Source organism: Gossypium arboreum, chromosome 6 (assembly GCF_025698485.1).
Source record: "Gossypium arboreum isolate Shixiya-1 chromosome 6, ASM2569848v2, whole genome shotgun sequence".
Lineage (NCBI taxonomy): Eukaryota > Viridiplantae > Streptophyta > Magnoliopsida > Malvales > Malvaceae > Gossypium > Gossypium arboreum.
The window spans coordinates 107,153,214-107,161,019 of record NC_069075.1 but is presented as its reverse complement, the minus strand read 5'-3'; the positions used below and the strand labels follow the sequence as shown (position 1 = coordinate 107,161,019).

Sequence of the window (7,806 nt, the reverse complement as noted above, 5' to 3'; positions counted from 1 at the left end):
ACATTATAAGTAGAATTTTATGTGGGTATTTACATTTGTGTATGTTATAAGAAAATTTTATTTATGAGCCGAGTCACATACTGGGCTTCTAGCTCACTCGTTTGTTTAATACGTTTTAGGTGATCTTCAGATTTAGTTCCAGACGACATGCGGGAGCTTGGATTGTTTTCTGAGCTAATTAAATATTGTGATTTACATTAGTAATTTATTTGGACTTTTGGTACTGTAATTTGTTTTTGAGTTTTGTTTTGGTTTTTTTTATTCGTCAGTATTTAATATTTTTAAATGTGAAAACTAAAAAAAATCACACGGGTGTAAAATCTAAATTGTATAGAGTTTTTCTACTCAGTTTTACCACCTTTTTACTACAAAATAACACTAATATCAAGCATTTGTTAATGAATTTAGTGAATTTTGCATAAATCTCAGTCATGGACATGAATTTATGAAATATGCAAATTTGTGCTTTATTATATGAGAATTTTGTGCATAAAGTAAATCATTTTCATGTTATTTATTAATGTGCTATGTTTTAATAATGCAGTGGAACCATGAGGTGATATAATATGGAGCTCAGTACAATTCTTGCATGGACATGAACAAATCCACCCTACATGAACGGCAAAACCATGCAAAATTAGGTCATAAGAAGACCCAATTTAAGTGATGATACATGGTGGACATGTTTAGTTATTTATTAGGTCATGAAATCATCCAACAAGAGGGAGTCAAGCCCAAATTTGGCACAAGCCTTTGGCTACCCAAAAATCATCTTTGGGACAATTATTTAGAGGTCTCTACACTTTGAAAATCATTAAAAATCAGCACATAAAGATTGCTCAAGAAACCATCCACTTCATGGCTAAATTTAGCATGATTCCATGCTTAAATTAAGCAACCAACTCACTTTCATTTCCACTTGCTATTGGCGACCATTAATTTGACTCCGTTTTTAGTAAATTCAACCACCAACCTCAAGTATAAATACCACACTCCTCTCACCTTTTCATTCATCCCTTAATCCCTAAAAATAATCCATCATTCCTTCATTCATTACTCATCCATTCATTTTTTCATTCTCTCATTTTCTTGTTTATTTCCATGCCTAGCATTTTAGCCAGCAAAATTGCGATAAGGTTGTCTCTTGGCCGCCCACCTTAAGGAGCCATTAGCAAAGGAGCAACATGATCTAAATATGTTTGGAGTTCGCGAGACTACCGATTTAAACAAAGTATATTCTTCCTTTGTTATTTTGATCTAAATATGTTTGCAATGTGTTTTATGATCTTGTCATAAAAAATGGTAGCTTAATCTATTGAGCTAGGGTGATTGCATTTATTCAATGATGTTTTTTAAATCATGTTTATAGTGTTTGTGCCTCAGTCGATCATGTTTTCAATTAAACTCAAGAATGTATTTCTGGAACGACAGAAAATGTGCAAGTGTACACAATCGCAATAAGTAATAAAGTGACAAGTAAATGTCAAGTTATCGTACCAACAGGGACTATAAAAAGAATTATTTATGAAATTAATTGTAAAGCACTTTGGCGAGGTAAAAATAATTTGGTTTTAAAAGATGGTCAAAAACTATTTAAAAACTAAGTAAATAATTAAAATAAAACAAAGGAGTTCTAATGCACAATTTCAAATAAGATTTAATCAAGATAACATACTTGTGTTGGATTAATTACATTTCTTTAACTTAGAATTATTAAACTTATGTTTATATTGCTACGAATAAATTCACGGCAACTCGGTGATTTGCTAACTACTGCTCATACATACTTATTAAATTAATCAATCTCTTGAACATTTTTCAATGTCAATCTAAGCGGTTAGTTAATCTTCACAAGCATATAAAAGATTAAGAGAGGTAACAGGGTATTTCTACCTTGAAACAGTTTAATCACAAAAATCTTGCAAGTTTTGCAAGGCATATGTATCGCCGAATACAATGCTAATTTAAACTTCAACTACCTTAGAAGAATAAACATGCACTGATTAAGCATTATGTCTATTAATTATAATTTCAGTACGACTTAATAATTAATTCATTAGTTATTTAACAATTATATTGCAAAAATAACTTAGGCATAATTTTACTTAACCAAGCAATTTACTGAGGCCTATAATAGCATAAACATCAGTTTAACAATTCAAGTAGGTAGAATATAATCAACCCAACACAAACTTAATTTAAGCTAAATTGATTAAAATAACCATTTCAATAGCATAAATATTCATAAACATGTTCGTTAAAACAACAACAAAAATTAAAGAGATAGGGAACAAGAAGCAAATCCGGTGTTTCTCCGTGGCTTGACTAGTTGCTCTGTTCTTTTTTCTTCATTGCCCTCGACTATCAAGGTAGCTTATGAACAGCTAATTGCTGCTCCAAAATGGCTGATGAGAGCCTCTTTCCCAAGAGAAGAAATCAGCACTTGAACAAAAAGGGAAATGGGATGGAAAAAATATGGAGAAAAGTGAGAGAGGAGAAGAGAGAATGAGAGAATGTTGTGGGATTGAGGGATGGTTTGAATGATCAGCAAGGGGTGGCTTTTATAGCTGATTGTGGCTGCTAAAAATAGAAAATTCCAGCAGCCAAAGAGGCCCCCTATGGCCAGCCATCTACTTGGCAAAAGTTGAGACTTAAACTTTGCTAAAAATAGCCTGGGGCAAATCTACAAAGCCACAATTAAAGGTGGGGTTTGAATGCAATTTGGAAGTCTTTCAAGGGACTTTTTGCAAGCATATTTAATCATCTAAAATTCTGATTAGGGTCAGCATATGGGCGGTTCTGGGCTGCCCAATTAGTGGCTGGTTCGGTTCACTCAATTTGGTTCGACCAGTGCGGTTCAATTGGACCCTTTCTCCATAATTAATTAAGAATAATTTATTTAACCCAAATTAAATGGGGAATAAATTAAAATTAATTAAATTATATATTAATACACATTTTTGGACCATCTTATGCTGGAAATTAATGTGCCTCGATACTTCAAATTGCTTCTCGATTTTGTGCTTTCAGTAGTGTCAGCCGAGCCAATTTTCACCCTTTGCGGGAATCTGCCGAAAATAGTCAAAATTAATGAAAATTAAATATAAAATTAACTAAAATTCACTGTGTTCATATTTTTAACATAATTTAATTATTTTATACTATTTAATTATTTTTCGACAATAATTTAATCGGATTTACACGAATTTAAGTAAAAATGGGTATGAAAAAGCATATAATTTTTTGTGTTTCCAATTTCATTCATACATGATTGGATGCATTTGAATTAGTTAAGCGTTCCTAACCAGACAATGACTAATGGACACAATAATTGAAAAGTGCATGCTTAACTTAGATCTTGATCCGACTAAATTAAAGGTTCATAATAACTTTGACGAGTTGTATTATCTAGCATAGTTTTTAGATTTACATGATTAAGTTGTTTCAAACCTGATCCATCCCTATTACTTCACATGAATTAAGAAACCCTTAGTTTAATATGGTCAGTAAAATGCATATTTCACTAAGTAAAAGATTCCGAAAGAACTTAATTTGGTTTACAAACTTATGAAAGATCGAGTTGCCATGGAATGTTTCTCGAACATTGCAAAGCATGAGAAATATAAACTAAGTTGAACAGTGTGATTATCCTAGCATATTCATGTTATTGAGAGTTGAATTTTGTGTTTTTGCTACTAAACTCATCTCATACATGTAATTTCATACTTTGCATTTAGATTAAATTGCATTAGGGATCATCCTACATTTGGATAATTTAATTTAGCTTAAACATCATCATTCAAAATATTGAGTTTTTATCACCAAATTGTTAACTTTTAATTTTACAATTAATTGATTAACATACATAGTCCCTGTGGAGACTATAACTCATTTAGTTACTACAATTAATAGATTAACATACATAGTCCCTATGGAGATTACTACTTGATAACGAGTGTGTACACTTGCACGAACCTAAGCATTACAAGTTTTTGGCGCCATTATTGAGGACTATTGCCTTAATCATTTTTGTGAAATTATTCTTTTCAATTTGGTTTTTATTTCATTTTTATCTAAATTCTAACCTTAATAATTTATTCTTTATTTTTTGTGATTTATTTTTCAGGTGTTTATGAGCATAGATTGAATTATCAATTTATCACCTGTAGACCCTGAAATCAAGTAAATGTTTAGACAGAGAAGACGTGAACGATTAGCTCAAAGAGAAGTTGAGATAGACCTTGGAAATCAAAATGACCGACAATGTAATGGAGCCAATCATGTGCACAATCCAATCCTTATTGTTGATGACAGAGATCATGCCATAAGACAATACGCTGTGCCCCTTTTTAATGAGTTAAATCTGGGAATTAGAAGACTAGAGATCAAGGCACCCCAATTTGAATTGAAACCAGTGATTTTTCAAACGCTCCAAACGGTGGGCCAGTTTTGTGGAATGCCCACGAAAGATCCAGACCTTCACCTTCAATTATTCATGGAGGTGAGTGATTCTTTTAAGAAAGCCAGTGTGACTGAAGATGCATTGAGGTTGAAGTTGTTTCCATACTTGTTGCAAGATCGAGCATGAGTATGGCTTAATTCGTTGCCACCAAGTTCAATATCTACATGACAAGAATTAACAGAAAGATTTTTGGTTAAGTATTTTCCACCAAGCAAAAATGCTAAGTTGCAAAATGAGATAACCACTTTTTCACAATTGGATGACAAATCATTGTACGAAGCGTAGGAAAGATTCAAGGAATTACTTTATAAGTGTCCTCATCATAGGATTCCACACTGTATCCAGTTAGAGACGTTTTATAACGATCTCAACGTGCATACAAGATTGATGGTAGACACTTCTGCGAATGATGTGATTTTGTCTAAATCTTATAATAAGGCTTATGAGATCATTGAGAAGATCGTTAGCAAAAACTATCAATGACCAACAAATTGAGCAACTTCAAGAAGACGAGTAGCTGAAGTGCAAAAAGTAGATGGGCTTGCATCATTCTCATCCCAAGTATCTTCTATTTCTTTAATGTTGAAACAATTTACCTCTAATGGTTCTAACAATTTTGCAGCCCATTCACCAAGTCAGTTTGATGCTGTTTTTTGCGTATACTGTGGCAATGGCCATTCTTTTGAGAATTGTCCATCAAATCCCGAGTCATTTTATTATGTGGGGAATCAACATCAAAATAAAAGTAGACACGGACTACAGTCCAACTTATACAATTTTTTATGGCACAACCATCCAAACTTTTCTTGGAGTAACCAAGGAAATGGAGTGAACAACTACATGTAACATAGACTAAGTCAACCCCAAAGGTTTAATCAACAAGTTCCAAAACCACCACAGCTTGAGTTATATAACAATTTGGATAACTTGTTGAAGGCATACATGGTGAAGAACGACACCTTAATCCAAAGGCAAGCAGCAACGATGAAAAATTTAGAGAGCTAAATGGGTCAGTTAGCTAAAGACCTTCATAAACGATCGCAAGGAGCCTTGCCGATCAATATAAAAAATCCAAGGAATTTGGGTAAGGAACACTGTAAGGTAGTGGCTATACGAAGTGGTAAGAGTTTAGAGCCCAAGACGATTGTGATTGAAGATAAACCTACTAAGAAAGAGGAAAGTCGACCAACAGTTGAAATTCTTACACCAGAAGAGCCAGAACTTACAAAGACTGATGAGGTAAAATCTAACCCAATAAATTCTTAAAAGCTAACATCTTCTTTAGATGTAGATTTATCTCCTCAGAAAAGTTGTCCGATTCAACCCAAAGTTCTAACACCTTCATATCCTCAAAAATTCAAAACAAATATGTGACATCCCTAAATCGACCCTAGTCGGAAAGTGGTTTCGGGACCACCAAACCGAGTCATAATAATAATTAACCATCATAATTGATGCTCATTATATGTATATATGCATGTGTGAAAATTTCGTGTTTGGATTTTGTTAATAGTAAGTGAATTTTTATCAAATAGGACTTATGTGAGAAAATTTAGAAATGTGCTAGGCAATTGTAAGGTGGCCTATTAATACATGTGGGAAAATAGTTGTCCTTGCATGTCAAATAACCCACTTCCTAAGGTGAGTGGCCGGCCATGACAAGAATATGGGCAAGGGAACATGTTTCCAACATGTTTAGTTAGTGGATTATGTAGAAAAAATAAAGAAATGAAAAAAATGAGCATGGATGCCCCCTTTGTTGCCGTGAGTAGAGGAAAAGAAAGGAAAAAAATTGTTCATCCATTCTCAAAATCTTGGCTGAAAATACTAAGGGAAAAAGGAAGGATTTTTGCTTCATGCTTGGTTTAGAGGAGAACTAGAAGGAGATTTGGTCATACTTGTGTCAAGATTAAGGTATGTTTGAGGTTGTGTCATGAGATTCATGCATGTTTTAGTTGCTAACTTGATGTTCATGTTAGCCCATGGTTCAAATCCTTGTTATGCCATGGAAATGGTATTTGGCCAAGGTTGATATTGTGTTAAAGCCATTGCATGCTAAATGTGAAGCTTGTTGATGATACATGTAATGATGGATTGACTACTCTTGAAATTTCTTTTAGCATTCTTGAGTAAGACATGGAGTTTTCTTTGTTTAACCATGACCAAAAATTGAAAGGGGATGGTGTGGGATGTATTCGCCATGGCATGCTCATAAGTGCGATTTATGCTTGTTGCATGATAGGTAAAATTTGTGTTTTGATATATGTGTATATGTGTTTGTACATGATGTTACAAATGGATGTGAAAATATATGCTAGATTGGGAAAATTTGATTAAATGTTCATGAGATGGAATTAGGTGATTAAAATATGTTAGTTGACATTATACATATATATATATTCGCCATTAAAGTGAGTATGTAGGTAATGTTGAATCAAGTTTTTGGTGCATATTCGGTTAGGTGTATAATCGACCAAATGGGCGATTAGTAAGAATGGTTGCGAATATACAAGCATACATATGCATGTGTAGTTGAATTATGAATGTTTAGCAAGATGGTTAAACTAGTGATTTATTGATTAAGCTCAAGGAGTTAAAGAAGGAGAATCAAGCAAGGGAAAGACGAAGGTCATCGAGTAGCCGACTTGGAACTATTTTACCCAACACGAGGTAAGTCATTAAGCACGTATTTGATATTGCTTAAATGATTGTAAAATTTATGCAATTGTGTTTAATGGGATGATATATATATATAAATGAAAATGTATGTGTATGGAGTGATGACAATTGTTGAATGTAAAAGAAATAGTGAAATGTGTAGAAAGTTTGCTTTCGGCACTAAGTGTGCGAAACAATACGTGTGTACGGTGATTTAGATTGGCACTAAGTGTGCGTGCTGGAAATATATGGCACTAAGTGTGCATGCTGGAAATATATGGCACTAAGTGTGCGAGCTCAAGGGCATGGCACTATGTGTGCGGGCTTAAATCGCATGGCACTAAGTGTGCGAAATCGAGTATTAAGCACTCGTGTGTGCGTACACTATATATATATATAAATATCTCCAATCGAACAATTATATGGAGGGTGTGTCTCCATCGAGTGAGTATGGACAGCGGATCGGTAAGTACCTTGAGCTCATGACGAATAGGTAATACGTTCATGCTTGGGGTTGAATTTGGTAAGCCTTAAATCTATGTGATGATTGAAATTGTATGGTTGTGCTGGAAAATGAGTTAATGTGTAAAATGCTTCGATTATCTTGTTGTGTAGAATATGAAATGTGGATGTATGAATTGGTACGAGATTGGACCGAAAGGTCCGAGGTATTATGGTATAGATTC

At 33.7% G+C, this 7,806-nt stretch overlaps 1 non-coding gene across 1 annotated transcript; it reads right to left on the bottom strand.

Annotated features, from left to right (window-relative positions):
* Window positions 1-4,685: 4,685 nt before the first annotated feature.
* LOC128294306 (small nucleolar RNA R71) lies at window positions 4,686-4,792 on the bottom strand. Its single transcript, XR_008284619.1, has one exon. It is a non-coding gene; the product is annotated as a small nucleolar RNA R71 (small nucleolar RNA).
* Between the last annotated feature and the right edge of the window lie 3,014 nt (window positions 4,793-7,806).